General features: G+C 45.2%; 1 protein-coding gene across 1 annotated transcript in view; it reads left to right on the forward strand.

Moving 5' to 3' along the window:
* Positions 1 to 22,699, forward strand: part of LOC310823733 (uncharacterized protein) — a 566,003-nt gene that overhangs the window by 234,593 nt on the left and 308,711 nt on the right. The gene's annotated exons all lie outside the window — the stretch shown is intronic.

The raw sequence follows: 22,699 nt of genomic DNA on the forward strand, positions 1-22,699 counted from the left end.
TCTCTCTCCCCAGAGAGACTCATTTTAGAGGCAGTGGTCCCCTCCTCTCTCTCCTCTCCTCAAAGAACCTCCTGCTATAAACCCAATGAACACACACAGCACGTTAAAGGAGACCAAAGACCACACACACACACACACACACACACACACACACAAACACACACACAAACACGCATGATTTTCATGCTGCAGGAAATAAACTTACAAGAATGACCAATGGGAAAGTGAATGATTATTTGATTGATGATGTGATGTGGGACTCACTCAACAATGTCTATGCAGGGTTCAACAGTCACGGTGGTCTGCTGGTCCAGAACAAGGTCTAGGCATGGTTCAACAGTCACGGTTGTCTGCTGGTCCAGGACAAGGTCAATGTCTGGTCAGACAACTGGAATGTTGAGTCAACTTGTCTGAAGGGAGAAGTAAATCTTCACCAACATTTCTTTGTAAATGACTTGGTCAACGCCTCCCATTTGCTGTACAACGTGTAGAAGAAAGCTGCGTGTGTCGAGGAGGACCACATCTCTCTCTCCTCTTCCCCCTGTGCCGGGCCGAGCTTCTCCTTTCTACTCTGAGGAGGTGTGTACACCATATAGACTAGGGTAGATTCTCTGATTCACTGTCAGATAGAGATATATAATATGTACACATATACAGTATATATATTAAAAATAATGTGATTGTTTTTTTTTGTGAGCTATCCCTTGTGAGCTATCCCAGGGAGGAGGTCCAGCACCTAACAGTGTGGTGCACCGACAACAACTTCCTGGCTCTCAACACCAGGAAGACCAAAGAGCTCATTGTGGACTCCAGGAAGTCAAAAGCTGGCACACACACCCCCATCCTCATCAACGGGACTGATGTGGAGCGAGTCACCAGCTTCAAGTTTCTGGGTGTCCGCATCTCTGAGGATCTCTCCTGGACCCTCAACACCTCTACCCTGATCAAGAAGGCTCACCAGCTTTCTTCTTCCTGAGGAGACTAAAGAAGGTCCATCTGTCTCCTCAGATCCTGGTGCACTTCTACCGCTGCACCATCAAGAGCATCCTCACTACCTTTTCCTCTGACCGGAAGCACTGCAGAGGGTGGTGAAAACTGCCCAACACATCACCGGGTCCTCACTCCCCTCCATTGAGGCTGTCCAGGGCAAGCGATGCTTGTGTAAGGGACGCAGCATCGTCAAGGACAGTTCTCACCCCAACCACAGACTGTTCAACCCACTCCCCTCCGGGAGGCGCTACAGATCTCTCCGTACCCGAACAAGCAGGTTCAGAGGAAGCTTCTTCCCTGCGGGTGTCACCCTACTGAACTCCAACTCTGCCCCTAGGTGACAACCTACTTACACCCCCACCCCCCCCCCCCCCCCCCGGACAATTGTAGTACTCTTACCCTATAGCATTCCTATAAACTGTGCATACTGTATCTTCACTTATACACACTGCTCTTATACTACATACTACTGCTCTTCTGTACATATCTGTCTATACTGTTCATAATGCACATACCCTTATTTTTTACTAATCTTATAATGCTACTGTTAATACACTGCACATATCTGTACATACTGTACATATCTGTTTTTACTGTTCATTCTGCATTCCATAATTATTCTGCTTATTTACTCTGCTTATAATGTTACTGTTAATACATATACTGCTGATACTGCACTACTAATACAGGTCATATACTGTTTACACTGTTCATAATGCATTCTATATTTATTCTGCTTATAATGTTACTGTTAATACATATACTGCTTTCCTGCACTACCTGTATATATTGTTCACATTGCACTTTTCTGCTTTTTTTGCTCTTCTGGTTAGATGCTAACTGCATTTTGTTGTCTCTGTACTTGTACTCTGCACAATGACAATAAAGTTGAATGTAATTTAATCTAATCTAATGCAGTAAGAATGTCCAGTAGACGTCAATCAAAGCTATTTTCCATTGTAAACTGGCAGATGAAGCCAGCTCAGCCTGAATGTGGAGGCCAGGTCAGTTTGACTCTGGACCGTAACTGTTAATATCAGATGATACATCATAGTCATAGTACCCTCCCTTCCTGGTTAATAATCAACAACAACATGTACACTTACACAACTTTTACTGCTCAGTATCATAGCTCACACCACACCACACTACACTACACTACACACCACTACACTACACAACACACCACACTAAAACACACCACACCACACCACACCAAACACAACACTACACACCACACCACACCACACAACACAACACAACACAACACAACACAACACAACACAACACACAACGCAACAAACCACACTATGCACTTTCTCTGACTTTTTCTACCTCTCCCTACCTCTCTTCCTCCCACTTTATCCCTCCGTCCCTCTCTCCCTCCCTACCTCCCTCTCTCCCTGCTTCACTCGCTCTCTCTCTCTCTTTCTTTCCCTCTCTCTCTCTGTCCCTCCCACTCTCTCTCCCTCCCTACCTCTTCTCCCCATCCAATCTCTCTCTCTCTTTCTCTTTCCCTCTTTCTGTCTTTTTCTCTCTTTCCCTCCCTACCCCCCTCTCTCCCTCTACCTCCCACCCTCTCTCCGTCTCTCCCTACGTCCCTTCCTCTCTCCCTCCCTCTTTCTCCCTCCCTCCCTCTCTCCCACCCTACCTCCCTCTCTCCCTCCTTCACTCACTCTCTCTCTCTTTCTCTCCCTCTCTCTCTCTCTCTCTCTCTCTCTCTCTTCCTCCCTTTCACCCTCCCCCCTCTCTCTTTCCCTACCTCTTCTCCCCATCCAATCTCTCTCTCTCTTTCTCTTTCCCTCTTTCTGTCTTTTTCTCTCTCTCCCTCCCTACTCCCTTCTCTCCCTCTACCTCCCCCCCTCTCTCCCTCTACCTCCCACCCTCTCTCCCTCTCTCCTTACCTCCCTTCCTCTCTCCCTCCCTCTTTCTCCCTCCCTCTCTCCCTCCTTCACTCGCTCTGTCTCTCTCTCTCTCTCTCTCTCTCTCTGTCACAATCTCTCTCTCTTTCTTTCACTCCCCTCCCTTTCCTCCCTCCCTCTGTGCCTCTCTCTCCCTACATGCCTTTCTCTCCCTCCCTCCTCTCTCCATCCCATCTCTCTTCCTCCCTCCCTACCTCTCCCTACTACTCTCCCTCCCTCTCTCCCTCCCTCTCCCTCCATCCTCTCCCTCCCCCCCTCTCTCTCCATCCCTCTCTCCCTCCATCCCTCCCTCCAACCCCTTCCTATCTCCCTCCCTCTCTCCCTCCTCTCCCTCCCTCCCTGCCTCCCTCCCTTCTCTCTCTCCCTCTCTCTCTCCCTCTGTACCTCTCTCTCCCTCCCTCCTCTCTCCATCCCATCTCTCTTACTCCCTCCCTACCTCTCTCTACTACTCTCCCTCCTTCTCTCCCTCCATCCTCTCGCTCCCTCCCCCTCTCTCTCCCTCCCTCTCTCCCTCCATCCTCTCCCTCCCTCCCTCCGCTTCCTATCTCCCTCCCTCTCTCCCTCCTCTCCCTCCCTCTCTGCCTCCCTCCCTTCTCTCTCTCCCTCCCTCTCACCCTCCCTCTCTCCCTCCCTCCCTCCCTCCTCTCTCTCATTCTCTCCCTTCCTTCCGCCCTCCCTCCCTCCCTCACTCCCTCTATCCCTCCGTCTGGCACCAACAACTATGCCACGTTCAAAGTCACTTAAACCACCTTCAGCAGGTCGTCTTGACCATGTCTACATGCCTAAATGCATTGAGTTGCTGCCATGTGATTGGCTGATTAGATATTTGTGTTAAAGAGCAGTTGAACAGGTGTACCTAATAAAGTGGCCGGTGAGTTTATATATATTTTTAATATGGAGGCCAGGTCATTTGTAAACTGGCAGATGAAGCCAACTCAGCCTGAATATGGAGGCCAGGTCAGTTTGACTCTGGACCGTAACTGTTAATATCAGATGATACATCATAGTCATAGTACCCTCTCTTCCTGGTTAATAATCAACAACAACATGTACACTTACACAACTTTTACTGCTCATTATCATAGCTCACACCACACCACACCACACCACAACACTACACTACACTACACTACACACCACACTACACTATACTACACTACACTACACTACACTACACTACACTACACAACACAACACAACACAACACAACACACAATGCAACACAACAAACCACACTATACACTTTCTCTGTCTTTTTCTCTCTTTCTCTCTAACCCCCCCCTTTCTCCCTCTACCTCCCACCCTCTCTCCCTACCTCCCTTCCTCTCTCCCTCCCTCTTTCTCCCTCCCTCCCTACCTCTCCCTCCTTCACTCGCTCTCTCTCTCTCTTTCTCTCTCTCCCTCCCTCCCTCTCTCCCTCCCTACCTCTTCTCCCCATCCAATCTCTTTCTCTCTCTCTCTTTCCCTCTTTCTATCTTTTTCTCTCTCTCCCTCCCTACCCCCCTCTCTCCCTCTACCTCCCCCCCCTCTCTCTCTCTCTCTCTCTGTCACAATCTCTCTCTCTCTTTCTTTCACTCCCCTCCTTTTCCTCCTCTTGCTCTGGTTAATTATTAACAACAACATGTACACTTACACAACTTTTACTGCTCAGTATCATAGCTCACACCACACAACACTACACTACACTACACACACTACACTACACAACACTACACACGACTATACACCACACAACACTACACTACACAACACAACACTACACTACACTACACTACACTACACTACACAACACTACACTACACACCACACCACACAAAACTACACTACACTACACAACACAACACTACACTACACTACATTACACACCACTACACACCACACAACACTACACTACACTACACTACACTACACAACACAACACACACAACACACCACACTAAAACACTACACACCACACCACACCAAACACAACACACCACACCACACCAAACACAACACAACACAACACAACACACAATGCAACACAACAAACCACACTATACACCACAACACAACACACCACAACACAACGCAACACAACAAACCACACTATACACTTTCTCTGTCTTTTTCTCTCTCTCCCTCTACCTCCCCCCCTCTCTCCCTCTACCTCCCACCCTCTCTCCCTACCTCCCTTCCTCTCTCCCTCCCTCTTTCTCCCTCCCTCCCTATCTCTCCCTCGTTCACTCGCTCTCTCTCTCTCTTTCTCTCTCCCTCCCTCCCTCTCTCCCTCCCTACCTCTTCTCCCCATCCAATCTCTTTTTATCTCTCTCTTTCCCTCTTTCTATCTTTTTCTCTCTCTCCCTCCCTACCCCCCTCTCTCCCTCTACCTCCCCCCCTCTCTTCCTCTACCTCCCACCCTCTCTCCCTACCTCCCTTCCTCTCTCCCTCCCTCTTTCCCTCTCCCTCCCTACCTCCCTCTCTCCCTCCTTCACTCGCTCTCTCTCTTTCTCTCTCTCTCCCTCCCTCCCTCTCTCTCTCCCTACCTCTTCTCCCCATCCAATCTCTTTCTCTCTCTCTCTCTTTCCGTCTTTCTGTCTTTTTCTCTCTCTCCCTCCCTACCCCCTCTCTCCCTCTACCTCCCCCCCTCTCTCCCTCTCTCCCTAACTCCCCTCCTCTCTCCCTCCCTTTTATTCTCTCCCTCCCTCTCTCCCTCCTTCACTCGCTCTCTCTCTCTTTCTCTCCCTCCCACTCTCTCTGTCTCTCTCTCTCTCTTTCTCTCCCTCCCTCTCTCTCTCTCTCTCTCTCTCTCTCTCTCTGTCACAATCTCTCTCTCTCTTTCTTTCACTCCCCTCCCTTTCCTCCTCTTGCTCTGGTTAATTATTAACAACAACATGTACACTTACACACCTTTTACTGCTCAGTATCATAGCTCACACCACACCACACAACACTGCACAACACTACACTACATTACACTACACTACACTACACTACATAACACAACACAATACTACACTACACACCACTACACACCACACAACACAACACACTAAAACACTACACAACACACACAACACTACGCATCACAACACTACAAACCACACTACAGAACACACAACAACACAACACACCACACCAAACACAACACTACACAACACAACACAATACAACACCACAAGTACACTTTTCTAGCAGAGCACACTCTCCCTGGTTAATGATCAACAAGAACCATAAACAGTCATATGATTTTAACTGCTCAGGATTACAGTTCACACAACACAACACTCACAGTGAACATTTCCATCACAGTTCAATCTTGTTAAATATGATGATTCATCAACAAGAGAGTTTCTCACGTTTCTCTTCTTCTGGCTTGGTTGTGGACACACGTTGGAGCTCATCCCTTAGCTGTTACACAGGAGAGTGTCCCTGCTCCGTGATTCCCAGTCACCCCTTAGAGACTTGGTACTCGACTCCTTAGTCTCCAACAGCAGCCATCGTCTCCAGAGTAAAGAGAAAACAGAGCTTTGCTGCCTAACTGATCATTCTGGTCCTTTTAGATTGGTCGTCTGCAGTTCTCCACTCTGTCTGTCAGTCAGGACTAAAGACAGTCTGATGGCTGCTGTCTGACTGAGAGGTTAGTCTGAGACTGAACTTCTCTACTGATGACAGACATGGAGGACAGATCAGGTGAGTTACCTGTCAATGTGTGACCATGGGAGGGGTGGGGCAAGATATTTCTTATCCAATGAAATGATCGTGTGTGTGAATAATTCTGAGGAGGTGTCAGGTTGCAGAAGGCAGGGAAACTGGCAGTCACTCAATTCTGTTATGTGATCGAGACGTAGCCTCACCCACCCACAGTTCTACTTCCTTATCACCCATCATGTAGCTTGGAGCACCAAGGGATCAGATCATAAAGTGGAAAAAAATTAAAACTATGGTGATTAACTAAAGAAGCTTGAAAATACAATTTGTTCAGTTTGATTTGTAGTTCTAGTTTTATAGTTGTATCTGTCGTCCTAATTTTATAGTTTGATCTGTAGTCCTAGTTTGATCTGTAGTCCTAGTATTATAGTTTGATCTGTAGTCCTAGTTTGATCTGTAGTCCTAGTTTGATCGGTAGTCGTAGTTGGATCTGTAGTCCTAGTTGTATAGCTTGATCTGTAGTCCTAGTTTTATTTGTAGTCCTAGTTTGATCTGTAGTCCTAGTTGTATAATGTTATCTGTAGTCCTAGTTTGATCTGTAGTCCTAGTTGTATAGTTTTATCTGTAGTTCTAATTTGATCTGTAGTCCTAGTTGTATAGTTTGATCTGTAGTCCTAGTTTGATCTGTAGTCCTAGTTTGATCTGTAGTCCTAGTTGTGTAGTTTCATCTGTAGTCCTAGTTTGATCTGTAGTCCTAGTTTGATCTGTATTCCTAGTTGTGTAGTTTCATCTGTAGTCCTAGTATTCTGGGTATGTTTGTCTCTGGCAGGGACTGGGGAGTTTGTCAGGGTCAAGAGAAAATTATGAAATTTGCTGAGTTGGTCGTGACATCCTAATCCACACAGTGTGGAATTCATTCCAATGCAAATCAGAGACTCTATAAAAACAAAGATATTATTTCCAAAATTACTTGAACTCAATTCAACTCTTTGAGTGAATTGTTAATGACATTTTTGCATTTTAGCTCTTTTTAAGAGTGTCATAGCAAAGGGTCTGAATACTTCTGTACAGAGGGATTTCTGTATTTCAATTTTAATTAATTTACTGAAATTTCAAAAAAAGTGTTTTTGCTTTGTCATTCTGGGGTATTCTGTGTGGATTGATGGCAAATTCTTTTCATTTAATTCATTTTAAATTGAGTCAAAAACACAACAAAATGTGGAGAAAGTGAAGGGGTCTGATTACTTTCCGAAGGCACTGTTGATGGAAAGATTGACTTTAGGAAATGAGGTGGTAGTTGTGGTTGGTCCATGGGAGAACAGAAGAGAGAAGTAAACTATACATGTTAACATAAAGCATGATGGCCGACAGTACCAACTAGAAGAAGACTGAACTGTAAAGGAATGTAACAATCAATATAAAACAACAGAGGCTTGAATGTTACAAGACCAGGAAATTATCAATACAATTACACAGTTAAATGTGTCTCCCCTCCTCCTCTCTGACCTCTGTCAGAAGATGATACAGTTATTGTAATAATTACGACTAGAAACACTTTAGGTGACTTTAGGAAATGAGGTGGTAGTTGTGGTTGGTCCATGGGAGAACAGAAGAGAGAAGTAAACTATACATGTTAACATAAAGCATGATGGCCGACTAGAAGATGTGTTTCGACTAGGATAGAGTCTCTAAGCTCAAGAGCTTGTTAGCAGTGTCTACAGTAGACACAACCATAGACACACTACTCTGCACACGTGACAGTTCTTTGTAACTGACTCGGTTAACGCCTCCCATTTGCTGTACAACGTGTAGTAGAGAGCTGCGTGTGTCGAGGAGGACCACATCTCTCTCTCCTCTTCCCCCTGTGCCGGGCCGAGCTTCTCCTTTCTACTCTGAGGAGGTGTGTACACCATATAGACTAGGGTAGATTTTCTGATTCTCTGTCAGATATATATATATATATATATATATATAATATTAAAAACAAATTAAATTGTTTTTTTTGTGATCTATCACTTTAATGCAGTAAGGATGTCCAGTAGGCGTCAATCAAAGCTGTTTTCCATTTTAAACTGGCAGATGAATCCACCTCAGCCTGAATATGGAGGCCAGGTCAGTTTGACTCTGGACCGTAACTGTTAATATCAGATGATACATCATAGTCATAGTACCCTCTCTTCCTGGTTCATAATCAACAACAACATGTATACTTACACAACTTTTACTGCTCAGTATCATAGCTCACACCACACTACACTACACTACACACCACTACACTACATAACACACACAACACAACACCACACTAAAACACTACACAACACTACACTACACAACACTACACTACACTCCACTACACTACACAACACAACACTACACAACACACCACCCCACACCAAACACAACACTACACACCACACAACACAACACAACACAACACAACACAACACAACACAACACAACACAAAACAACAAACCACACTATACACTTTCTCTGTCTTTTTCTCTCTCTCCCTCTACCCCCCCCCTCTCCCTCTACCTCAAACCCACTCTCCCTCTCTCTCTACCTCCTTTCCTCTCTCCCTCCATCTTCATCTCTTCCTCCCTCTCTCCCTCCCTTCCTCCCTCTCTCCCTCCTTCACTCGCTCTCTCTCTATCCCTCCCTTTATCCCTCCCTCTCTCCCTCCCTACCTCTTCTCCCCATCCAATCTCTCTCTCTCTCTCTTTCCCTCTTTCTGTCTTTTTATTTCTCTCCCTCCATACCCCCCTCTCTCCCTCTACCTCCCCCCCTCTCTCCCTCTACCTCCCACCCTCTCTCCCTCTCTCCCTACCTCCCTTCCTCTCTCCCTCTCTATTTCTCCCTCCCTCCCTCTCTCTCTCCTTCACTCGCTCTCTCTCTCTCTTTCTCTCTCTCCCTCTCTCTCTCTCTCTCTCTCTCTCTCTGTCACAATCTCTCTCTCTCTTTCTTTCACTCCCCTCCCTTTCCTCCCTCCCTCCCTCCTCTTGCTCTCCCTCTGTGCCTCTCTCTCCCTTCCTACCTCTCTCTCCTACTTTCCATCTCTCTCTCCCTCCTTCATTCGCTCTCTCTCTCTTTCTTTCACTCCCCTCCCTTTCCTCCCTCCCTCCCTCCCTCCCTCCTCTTGCTCTCCCTCCGTGCCTCTTTCTCCCTCCGTGCCTCTCTCTCCCACTGTACCTCTCTCTCCCTCCCTCCTCTCTCCATCCCATCTCTCTTCCTCCCTCCCTACCTCTCTCTACTACTCTCCGTCCCTCTCTCCCTCCATCCTCTCCCTCCCTCCCCCCCTCTCTCTCCATCCCTCTCTCCCTCCATCCTCTCCCTCCCTCCCTCCCTCCCCTTCCTCCCTCCCTCTCTCCCTCCTCTCCCTCCCTCTCTGCCTCCCTCCCTTCTCTCTCTCCCTCTCTCCCTCCCTCTATCCCTCCCTCTCTCCCTCCCTCCCTCCCTCCTCTCTCTCATGATCTCCCTCCCTCCTTCCCTCCCTCCCTCCCTCCCTCCCTCTATCCCTCTGTCTGGCACCAACAACTATGCCACGTTCAAAGTCACTTAAACCACCTTCAGCAGGTCGTCTTGACCATGTCTACATGCCTAAATGCATTGAGTTGCTGCCATGTGATTGGCTGATTAGATATTTGCGTTAAAGAGCCTTTGAACAGGTGTACCTAATAAAGTGGCCAGTGAAGGGATATATATATATATATATATATATATAATATGTATAATATAAAAAATAAAAAAAAGATTATTTTTGTGATCTATCCCTTTAATGCAGTAAAAATGTACAATAGACGTCAATCAAAGTTATTTTCCATTTTAAACTCACAAATAAAGCCAGCCTGAATATGGAGGCCAGGTCAGTTTGACTCTGGACCATAACTGTTAATATCAGATGATACATCATAGTCATAATACCCTCCCTTCCTGTTTAATAATCAACAACAACATGTACACTTACACAACTTTTACTGCTCAGTATCATAGCTCACACCACACTACACTACACTACACTACACTACACTACACTGCACACACAACTACACAACACTACACTACACTACACTACACAACACTACACTACACTGCACACACAACTACACAACACACACAACTACACAATACTACACTACACTACAGTACATAACACACACAACACAACACCACACTATAACACTACACAACACTACACTACACAACATACCACAACATATGGTAAATTTAAAGACAATATAAGGGTTTGTAATGGAATGGAAGAGGTCACAAGAAAACAGATGGTCCTAGAACATTTGGAGAACGCAGTCAAGAGGGGTGAGGTCAGATTGAGGGGTTTGCTCTTGGTGAAGAGAACAAAGGATCAAAGCTGCAGAAACCAGGATAGAGTACTTAAAAGTTAGGGTAATTAAGTAATAAACAAAGGTATAAACAGCCAGAACAAAAGGCTTTTTGAAATCAGCCTGGGTCTGACCAGACTAACGGGCGCCAGCCAGGTAGGCGGCGCACAACTTGATGACGAAATATAGATCTTGAATGTTATTGGTTCATGTAGACAGGAAACAGAAATACATTGAATAGAAGACGTTAACCTGTGTGAAGTCTATGAAGGCAGGTGACTGAAGAGATAACGGGGTCAACTTTGCAAACCTGAACGGCTAAATATTCTCTGTGAATAAAGTCTTTGAATGAATCAACAGCTCTGGTTAATGGTATTTTATTTCAAAGTATTATAACTTAAATTCTAACCCTAACCCTAACCCAAACACACCACACAACACACCACACCACACTAAAACACTACACAACACACACCACACCACACCACACACTACACTACACACAACTACACAACACAACACAACACAACACACCACACAACACACACACCACAACAAAACACACCACAACAGAACATACCACAACACAACACCACACCACACAACACACACACACCACAACAGAACACACCACAACAGAACACACCATAACACAACACAACACAACACAACACAACACAACACAACACAACACACAACACACCACAACACAACACCACAAGTACACTTTTCCAGCAGACCACACTCTCCCTGGTTAATGATCAACAAGAACCAAAAACAGTTATATGATTTTTACTGCTCAAGATCACAGTTCACAGAACACAACACTCACAGTGAACATTTCCATCACAGTTCAATCTTGTTAAATATGATGATTCATCAACAAGAGAGTTTCTCACGTTTCTCTTCTTCTGGCTTGGTTGTGGACACACGTTGGAGCTCATCCCTTAGCTGTTACACAGGAGAGTGTCCCTGCTCCGTGATTCCCAGTCACCCCTTAGAGACTTGGTACTCGACTCCTTAGTCTCCAACAGCAGCCATCGTCTCCAGAGTAAAGAGAAAACAGAGCTTTGCTGCCTAACTGATCATTCTGCTCCTTTTAGATTGGTCGTCTGCAGTTCTCCACTCTGTCTGTCAGTCAGGACTAAAGACAGTCTGATGGCTGCTGTCTGACTGAGAGGTTAGTCTGAGACTGAACTTATCTACTGATGACAGACACGGAGGACAGATCAGGTGATTTACCTGTCAATGTGTGACCATGGGAGGGGTGGGGCAATATATTTCTTATCCAATGAAATGATCGTGTGTGTGAATAATTCTGAGAATGTGTCAGGTTGCATTAGGCAGGGAAACTGGCAGTCACTCAATTCTGTTATGTGATCAAAACGTAGCCTCACCCACCCACAGTTCTACTTCCTTATCACCCATCATGTAGCTTGGAGCACCAAGGTATCAGATCATAAAGTGGAAAAAAGGAAAACTATGGTGATTAAATAAAGAAGCTTGAATGTTACAAGTAAAGGAAATCATCAATACAATTAATCACAGTTAAATATGTATCCAGTCCAGATCTCTGTCTCTGTGCTGAACCCTAACCCTAACCCTGACCCTAACCCTAACACTAACCCTAACCCTAACCCTAACCCTAACCCTAACCTTAACCCTAACCCCAATCCCCCTCCTCCCCCAGTTTCATTCTCTTCTGTGAGCAAGGCATAGCCACACACACCCGCAGTTTTATCTGTTGTCCTACTTGTATCTGTAGTCCTAGTTGTATAGTTGTATCTGTCGTCCTAGTTTAATCTGTAGTCCTAGTTGTATAGTTTGATCTGTAGTCCTAGTTGTATAGTTTGATCTGTAGTTCTAGTTGGATCTGTAGTCCTAGTCGAATAGTTTGATCTGTAGTCCTAGTTTCTCCATGTAGCTTCGAGGAACAAGGGAGCAGATCATGAAGTGGAAAAAATGAAAACTATGGTGATTAACTGAAGAAGCTTGAAAATACAATTTGATCAATTTGATGTACTTCTACTTTTATAGTTGTATCTGCAGACCTGGTTTTAAAGTTTTATCTGTAGTCCTACTTGTATCTGTAGTCCTAGTTTTATAGTTTTAACTGTAGTCCTACTTGTATCTGTAGTCCTAGTTGTATAGTTTTATCTGTAGTCCTAGTTTTATCTGTCGTCCTAATTATGTAGTTTTATCTGTAGTCCTAGTTTGATCTGTAGTTCTAGTTTTATCGTTTTATCTGTAGTCCTACTTGCATCTGTAGTCCTAGTTTTATCTGTAGTCCTCGTTTTATAGTTTGATCTGTAGTCCTAGTTGTATAGTTTTATCTGTAGTCCTAGTATTCTGGGTATGTTTGTCTCTGGTAGGGACTGGGGAGTTTGTCAGGGTCAAGAGAAAATTATGAAATTTGCTGAGTTGGTCGTGACATCCTAATCCACACAGTGTGGAATTGAATCCGATGCAAATCAGAGACTCTATAGAAACAAAGATATTAATTCCAAAATGACTTGATCTCAATTCAACTTATTGAGTGAATTGTTGATTTTTGCATTTTAGCTCATTTTAAGAGTGTCATAGCAAAGGGTCTGAATACTTCTGTACATGAGGGATTTCTGTATTTAAATTTTAATACATTTACTGAAATTTCAAAAAAACTTGTTTTTGCTTTGTCATTCTGGGGTATTGTGTGTGGATTGATGGCAAATTCTTTTAATTTAATTCATTTTAAATTGAGTCAAAAACACAACAAAATGTGGAGAAAGTGAAGGGGTCTGAATACTTTCCGAAGGCACTGTTGATGGAAAGATTGACTTTAGGAAATGAGGTGGTAGTTGTGGTTGGTCAATGGGAGAATAGAAGAGGGAAATAAACTATACATGTTAACATAAAGCATGATGGCCGACAGTACCAACTAGAAGAAGACTGAACTGTAAAGGAATGTAACAATCAATATAAAACAACAGAGGCTTGAATGTCACAAGTACAGGAAATTATCAATACAATTACACAGTTAAATGTGTCTCCCCTCCTCCTCTCTGACCTCTGTCAGAAGATGATACAGTTATTGTAATAATTACAACTAAAAACACTTTAGGTGACTTTAGGAAATGAGGTGGTAGTTGTGGTTGGTCCATGGGAGAACAGAAGAGGGAAGTAAACTATACATGTTAACATAAAGCATGATGGCCGACTAGAAGATGTGTTTCGACTAGGATAGAGACTCTAAGCTCAAGAGCTTGTTAGCAGTGTCTACAGTAGACACAACCATAGACACACTACTCTGCACACGTGACAGTTCTTTGTAACTGACTCGGTCAACGCCTCCCATTTGCTGTACAACGTGTAGTAGAGAGCTGCGTGTGTCGAGGAGGGCCACATCTCTCTCTCCTCTTCCCCCTGTGCCGGGCCGAGCTTCTCCTTTCTACTCTGAGGAGGTGTGTACACCATATAGACTAGGGTAGATTCTCAGATTCTCTGTCAGATAGAGATATATAATATGTACATATATATATATATATATATATATATATAATATAAAAAAAAATTGATTGTTTTTTGTTTGTGAGCTATCCCTTGTGAGCTATCCCAGGGAGGAGGTCCAGCACCTAACAGTGTGCTGCACCGACAACAACCTGGCTCTCAACACCAGGAAGACCAAAGAGCTCATTGTGGACTTCAGGAAGTCTAAAGCTGGCGCACACACCCCCATCCTCATCAACGGGACTGAGGTGGAGCGAGTCACCAGCTTCAAGTTTCTGGGTGTCCGCATCTCTGAGGATCTCTCCTGGACCCTCAACACCTCTACCCTGATCAAGAAGGCTCACCAGCTTTCTTCTTCCTGAGGAGACTAAAGAAGGTCCATCTGTCTCCTCAGATCCTGGTGCACTTCTACCGCTGCACCATCAAGAGCATCCTCACTACCTTTTCCTCTGACCGGAAGCACTGCAGAGGGTGGTGAAAACTGCCCAACACATCACCGGGTCCTCACTCCCCTCCATTGAGGCTGTCCAGGGCAAGCGATGCTTGTGTAAGGGACGCAGCATCGTCAAGGACAGTTCTCACCCCAACCACAGACTGTTCAACCCACTCCCATCTGGGAGGGGCTACAGGTCTCTCCTTACCCGAACCAGCAGGTTAAGAGGAAGCTTCTTCCCTGCGGCTGTCACCCTACTCAACTACAACTCTGCACCTGGGTGACAACCTACCAACTACCCCCTACACCCCCCCCCCAGACAATTGTACTACTCTTACCCTATAGTATTCCTATAAACTGTACATAATGTATCTTCACTTGTACACACTGCTCTTATACTATATACTACTGCTCTTCTGTACATATCTGTCTATACTGTTCATAATGCACTTACCCTTATTTTTTACTAATCTTATAATGCTACTGTTAATACACTGCACATATCTGTTTATACTGTTCATTCTGCATTCCATATTTATTCTGCTTATTTACTCTACTTATAATAATACTGTTAATACATATACTGCTTATACTGCACCACTTATACAGCTCATATACTGCTTATACTGTTCATACTGCATTCTATATTTATTCTGCTTATAATGTCACTGTTAATACATATACTGCTTATACTGCAATACTTAATCTGTTCAAATACTGCTTATACTGCACTACCTGTATATATTGTTCATATTGCACTTTTCTGCTTTTTTTGCACTTCTGGTTAGACGCTAACTGCATTTCGTTGTCTCTGTACTTGTACTCTGCACAATGACAATAAAGTTGAACCTAATCTAATCTAATGCAGTAAGAATGTCCAGTAGGCGTCAATCAAAGCTATTTTCCATTGTAAACTGGCAGATGAAGCCAGCTCAGCCTGAATATGGAGGCCAGGTCAGTTTGACTCTGGACCGTAGCTGTTAATATCAGATGATACATCATAGTCATAGTACCCTCTCTTCCTGGTTAATAATCAACAACAACATGTACACTTACACAACTTTTACTGCTCAGTATCATAGCTCACACCACACTACACTACACTACACTACACTACACACACAACACACCACACTAAAACACTACACACCACACCACACCAAACACAACACTACACACCACACAACACAACACAACACACAACACAACGCAAGACAACAAACCACACTATACACTTTCTCTGTCTTTTTCTCTCTCTCCCTCTACCTCCCACCCTCTCTCCCTCTCTCCCTACCTCCCTTCCTCTCTCCCTCTCTCTTCATCCCTCCCTCGTTCTCTCCCTCCCTACCTCCCTCTCTCCCTCCTTCACTCACTCTCTCTCTCTCTCTTTCTCTCCCTCTCTCTCTCTCTTCCTCCCTTTCTCCCCCCCCTCTCTCTCTCTCTCCCTCTCTCCCTCCCTACCTCTTCTCCCCATCCAATTTCTCTCTCTCTTTCTCTTTCCCTCTTTCTGTCTTTTTCTCTCTTTCACTCTCTACCCCCTTCTCTCCCTCTACCCCCCCTCTCTCCCTCTACCTCCCACCCTCTCTCCCTCCCTCTTTCTCCCTCCCTCACTCTCTCCCTCCCTACCTCCCTCTCTACCTCCTTCACTCGATCTCTCTCTCTCTTTCTCTCCCTCCCCTCTCTCTCTCTCTCTCTCTCTCTCTGTCACAATCTCTCTCTCTCTTTCTTTCACTCCCCTCCCTTTCCTCCCTACCTCCCTCCTCTTGCTCTCCCTCCGTGCCTCTCTCTCCCTCCGTGCCTCTCTCTCCCTCTGTACCTCTCTCTCCCTCCCTCCTCTCTCCATCCCATCTCTCTTCCTCCCTCCCTACCTCTCTCTACTACTCTCCCTCCCTCCCTCCATCCTCTCCCTCCCTCCCTCCCTCTCTCTCCCTCCCTCTCTCCCTCCATCCTCTCCCTCCCTCCCTCCCCTTCCTATCTCCATCCCTCTCTCCCTCCTCTCCCTCCCTCTCTGCCTCCCTCCCTTCTCTCTCTCCCTCCCTCTATCCCTCCCTTCTCTCTCTCCCTCTCTCCCTCCCTCTATCCCTCCCTTTCTTCCTACCTCCCTCCCTCCTTCCTCTTTCTCATGCTCTCCCTCCCTCCTTCCCTCCCTCCCTCCCTCCCTCCCTCCCTCACTCCCTCTATCCCTCCCTCTCTCACTCCCTCCCTCCCTCCTCTCTCTCATTCCCTCCCTCCCTCACTCCCTCTATCCCTCCCTCCCTCCTCTCTCTCATTCTCTCCCTCCCTCCTTCCTTCCCTCCCTCCCTCCCTCCCTCACTCCCTCTATCCCTCCGTCTGGCATCAACAACTATGCCACGTTCAAAGTCACTTAAACCACCTTCAGCAGGTCGTCTTGACCATGTCTACATGCCTAAAGGCATTTAGTTGCAGCCATGTGATTGGCTGATTAGATATTTGCGTTAAAGAGCAGTTGAACAGGTGTACCTAATAAAGTGGCCGGTGAGTTGATATATATATATATAATAAATATAATATTAAAAAAAAAAAAAAAAATATTGTTGTGATCTATCCCTTTAATACAGTAAGAATGTACAGTAGACGTCAATCAAAGCTATTTTCCATTTTAAACTGGCAGATGAAGCCAGCTCAGCCTGAATATGGAGGCCAGGTCAGTTTGACTCTGGACGGTAACTGTTAATATCATCTGATACATCATAGTCATAGTACCCTCCCTTCCTGGTTAATAATCAACAACAACATGTACACTTACACAACTTTTACTGCTCAGTATCATAGCTCACACCACACCACACCACACCACACCACAACACTACACTACACTACACACCACACTACACTACACAACACTACACACACAACACTACACAACACAACACAACACAACACAACACAACACACAAAGCAACACAACAAACCACACTATACACTTTCTCTGTCTTTTTCTCTCTCTCTCTCTACCCCCCCCCTTTCTCCCTACCTCCCTTCCTCTCTCCCTCCCTCCCTACCTCTCCCTCCTTCACTCGCTCTCTCTCTTTCTCTCTCTCTCCCTCCCTCCCTCTCTCCCTCCCTCCCTCTCTCCCTCCCTACCTCTTCTCCCCATCCAATCTCTTTCTCTCTCTCTCTCTTTCCGTCTTTCTGTCTTTTTCTCTCTCTCCCTCCCTACCCCCTCTCTCCCTCTACCTTCCCCCCTCTCTCCCTCTCTCCCTAACTCCCCTCCTCTCTCCCTCCCTCTTATTCTCTCCCTCCCTCTCTCCCTCCTTCACTCGCTCTCTCTCTCTCTTTCTCTCCCTCCCTCTCTCTCTATCTCTCTCTCTCTGTCACAATCTCTCTCTCTCTTTCTTTCACTCCCCTCCCTTTCCTCCTCTTGCTCTGGTTAATTATTAACAACAACATGTACACTTACACAACTTTTACTGCTCAGTATCATAGCTCACACCACACAACACTACACTACACAACACTACACTACATTACACTACACTACACTAAAATACACTACACTACACAACACAACACAACACAATACTACACTACACACCACACAACACAACACACTAAAACACTACACAACACACACAACACTACGCACCACAACACTACAAACCACACTACAGAACACACAACAACACAACACACTACACCACAACACTACACAGAACACAACACAACACAACACCACAAGTACACTTTTCCAGCAGAGCACACTCTCCCTGGTTTATGATCAACAAGAACCATAAACAGTCATATGATTTTAACTGCTCAGGATTACAGTTTACACAACACAACACTCACAGTGAAGATTTCCATCACAGTTCAATTTTGTTAAATATGATGATTCATCAACAAGAGAGTTTCTCACGTTTCTCTTCTTCTGGCTTGGTTGTGGACACACGTTGGAGCTCATCCCTTAGCTGTTACACAGGAGAGTGTCCCTGCTCCGTGATTCCCAGTCACCCCTTAGAGACTTGGTACTCGACTCCTTAGTCTCCAACAGCAGCCATCGTCTCCAGAGTAAAGAGAAAACAGAGCTTTGCTGCCTAACTGATCATTCTGGTCCTTTTAGATTGGTCCTCTGCAGTTCTCCACTCTGTCTGTCAGTCAGGACTAAAGACAGTCTGATGCCTGCTGTCTGACTGAGAGGTTAGTCTGAGACTGAACGTCTCTACTGATGACAGACACGGAGGACAGATCAGGTGAGTTACCTGTCAATGTGTGACCATGGGAGGGGTGGGGCAAGATATTTCTTATCCAATGAAATGATCGTGTGTGTGAATAATTCTGAGGAGGTGTCAGGTTGCAGAAGGCAGGGAAACTGGCAGTCAATTCTGTCATGTGATCAAGACGTAGCCTCACCCACCCACAGTTCTACTTCCTTATCACCCATCATGTAGCTTGGAGCACCAAGAGATCAGATCATAAAGTGGAAAAAAGGAAAAGTATGTTGATTAACTAAATAAGCTTGAAAATACAATTTGATCAGTTTGATTTGTAGTTCTACTTTTATAGTTTTATCTGCAGTCCTGGTTTTATAGTTTTATCTGTAGTCCTACTTGTATCTGTAGTCCTAGTATTATAGTTTGATCTGTAGTCCTACTTTGATCTATAGTCCTAGTTGTATAGTTTGATCTGTAGTCCTAGTTTGATATGTAGTCCTAGTTTGATCTGTAGTCCTAGTTTTATATGTAGTCCTAGTTTTATCTGTAGTCCTAGTTTTATCTGTAGTCCTAGTTGTATAGTTTGATCTGTAGTCCTCGTATTCTGGGTATGTTTGTCTCTGGCAGGGACTGGGGAGTTTGTCAGGGTCAAGAGAAAATTATTACATTTGCTGAGTTGGTCGTGACATCAGAGGAAGCTTCTTCCCTGCGGCTGTCACCCTACTGAACTCCAACTCTGCACCTAGGTGACAACCTACCAACTAACCCCTACACCCCCCCCCCCCCCCCCCCCCCCGGACAATTGTACTACTCTTACCCTATAGCATTCCTATAAACTGTACATACTGTATCTTCACTTATACACACTGCTCTTATACTACATACTACTGCTCTTCTGTACATATCTGTCTATACTGTTCATAATGCACATACCCTTATTTTTTACTAATCTTAGAATGCTACTGTTAATACACTGCACATATCTGTACATACTGTACATATCTGTTTATACTGTTCATACTGCATTCCATATTTATTCTGCTTATTTACTCTGTTTATAATGTTACTGTTAATACATATACTACTTATACTGCACTAATTATACTGCTCATATACTGCTTATACTGTTCATACTGCATTCTATATTTATTCTGCTTATAATGTTACTGTTAATACATATACTGCTTATACTGCACTATTTATACTGCTCATGTACTGCTTATACTGCACTACCTGTATATATTGTTCACATTGCACTTTTCTGCTTTTTTTTCACTTCTGGTTAGACGCTAACTGCATTTCGTTGTCTCTGTACTTGTACTCTGCACAATGACAATAAAGTTGAATCTAATCTAATCTAATGCAGTAAGAATGTACAGTAGACCAGTATTTTTCAACCTTTTTTGAGCCACGGCACATTTTTTACATTGAAAGAATCTTGCGGCACACCACCTACCAAAAATGTTACAAAATGACACTCTGTAGCCTGATACAATAATATCCGTAGACTCATCAAGTTGCAACGCAAATTTCCTACTGATGCGTATCTTTCCCAAAACATGACTTTCGATGTCTGTAGACATGTCATCAATACGCCTGGCAATTGTGTTATCTGAGAGCGGGACTTTAGCTATGTCTTTAACCGCGTCAGGGCCGAGCATCTCGTTGACAATGGCTTTGCAGGCAGGTAGTATTAATGTCTCTGCCACAGAGTGGGACTTTTTTGATTTAGCTACGAGTTCAGCAACTAGGTAACTAGCTTTGAGTGCTTTCTCATTTACCTTTGTGGTTTTTCCTCATAAAAGTTGCCTGTTTCTCTGTGTTTTCACGCAGGCGAACAAAATAGTCCATCGGCTTGTTTTGAAGCGACGGGTGTTTCGTTTGGAGATGGCGTTTAAGCTTGCTTGGCACCATGGCGCTGTTGGACAGCTTCTCGCCACACACCAAGCATAATAGAGTCGGTGTCGTCTCATCCCCGGTGAAAGTAAATCCGAACGAAAGATAGCTTTCGCTGTATTGCCTCAAGCTCACCGTCTTTGCGTTCTTGTTACCACCACTCGAACTAGGGCCTTCACCTGGGTCAGAATCTTGTCCAGGGCCCAGTTCGGAGTTTGCATTTTTCCTTTTTAAAAACTTCTCCATCACTGTCACCACGACCTGTGGCATGCGTCACTAATTATTTTGTCTCTAAGAAGGAACGAGGCAATTAGCTACCTGCTGCCACCCGGACGAATATTACATTACTCTGCCAGTCACAATATTACAGCACAGATACTCGACAATGGCATATTATTTGCAGATAATAATTAATAAATGTTAATTTAAAAAAAGTGAAATTGGATAATTTCTCACGGCACACCCAACGATCTCTCACGGCACACTAGTGTGCCGGGGCACAGCGGTTGGGAAACACTGCAGTAGACGTCAATCAAAGCTATTTTCCATTGTAAACTGGCAGATGAAGCCAGCTCAGCCTAAATATGAAGGCCAGGTCAGTTTGACTCTGGACCGTAACTGTTAATATCAGATGATACATCATAGTCATAGTACCCTCTCTTCCTGGTTAATAATCAACAACAACATGTACACTTACACAACTTTTACTGCTCAGTATCATAGCTTACACCACACTACACTACACAACACTACACTACACTACACTACACTACACTACACTACACTACACAACACTACACTACACTACACTACACTACACACCACTACACACACCATACTAAAACACTACACACCACACCACACCAAATACAACACTACACACCACACAACACAACACAACACAACACAACACAACGCAACACAACAAACCACACTGTACACTTTCTCTGTTTTTTTCTCTCTCTCCCTTTACCTCCCCCCCCTCTCTCCCTCTATCTCTCTCCCTCCATCCCTCTCTCCCTCCCTCTCTCCCTCCCTACCTCCCTCTCTCCCTCCTTCACTCTCTCTCTCTCTCTCTTTTTCTCTCCCTCTCTCTCTCTCCCTCCCTCTCTCCCTCCCTACCTCTTCTCCCCATCCAATCTCTCTCTCTTTCCCTCTTTCTGTCTTTTTCTCTCTCTCCCTCCCTACCCCCCTCTCTCCCTCTAGCTCTCACCCTCTCTCCCTCTCTCCCTACCTCCCTTCCTCTCTCCCTCCCTCTTTCTCCCTCCCTCCCTCTCTCCCTCTCTCCCTCCTTCACTCACTCTCTTTCTTTCTCTCTCTCCCTCCCTCTCTCTCTCTCTCTCTCTCTCTGTCACAATCTCTCTCTCTTTCTTTCACTCACCTTCCTTTCCTCCCTCCCTCCCTCCTCTTGCTCTCCCTCCATGCCTCTCTCTCCCTCCGTGCCTCTCTCTCTTCCTCTATACCTCTTTCTCCCTCCCTCCTCTCTCCATCCCATCTCTCTTGCTCCCTCCCTACCTCTCTCTACTACTCTCCCTCCCTCTCTCCCTCCATCCTCTCCCCCCCCTCTCCCTCCCTCTCTCCCTCCCCTTCATGTCTCCCTCCCTCTCTCCCTCCTCTCCCTCCCTCTCTGCCTCCCTCCCTTCTCTCTCTCCCTCTCTCCCTCCCTCTATCCCTCCCTCTCTTTCTCCCTCCCTCCCTCCTCTCTCTCATTCTCTCCCTCCCTCCTTCCCTCCCTCCCTCCCTCACTCCCTCTATCCCTCCGTCTGGCACCAACAACTATGCCACGTTCAAAGTCACTTAAACCACCTTCAGCAGGTCGTCTTGACCAT

The sequence above is a fragment of the Argentina silus genome (assembly GCF_951799395.1).
Source record: "Argentina silus genome assembly, chromosome: Y".
NCBI classification, from domain to species: Eukaryota; Metazoa; Chordata; class Actinopteri; order Argentiniformes; family Argentinidae; genus Argentina; species Argentina silus.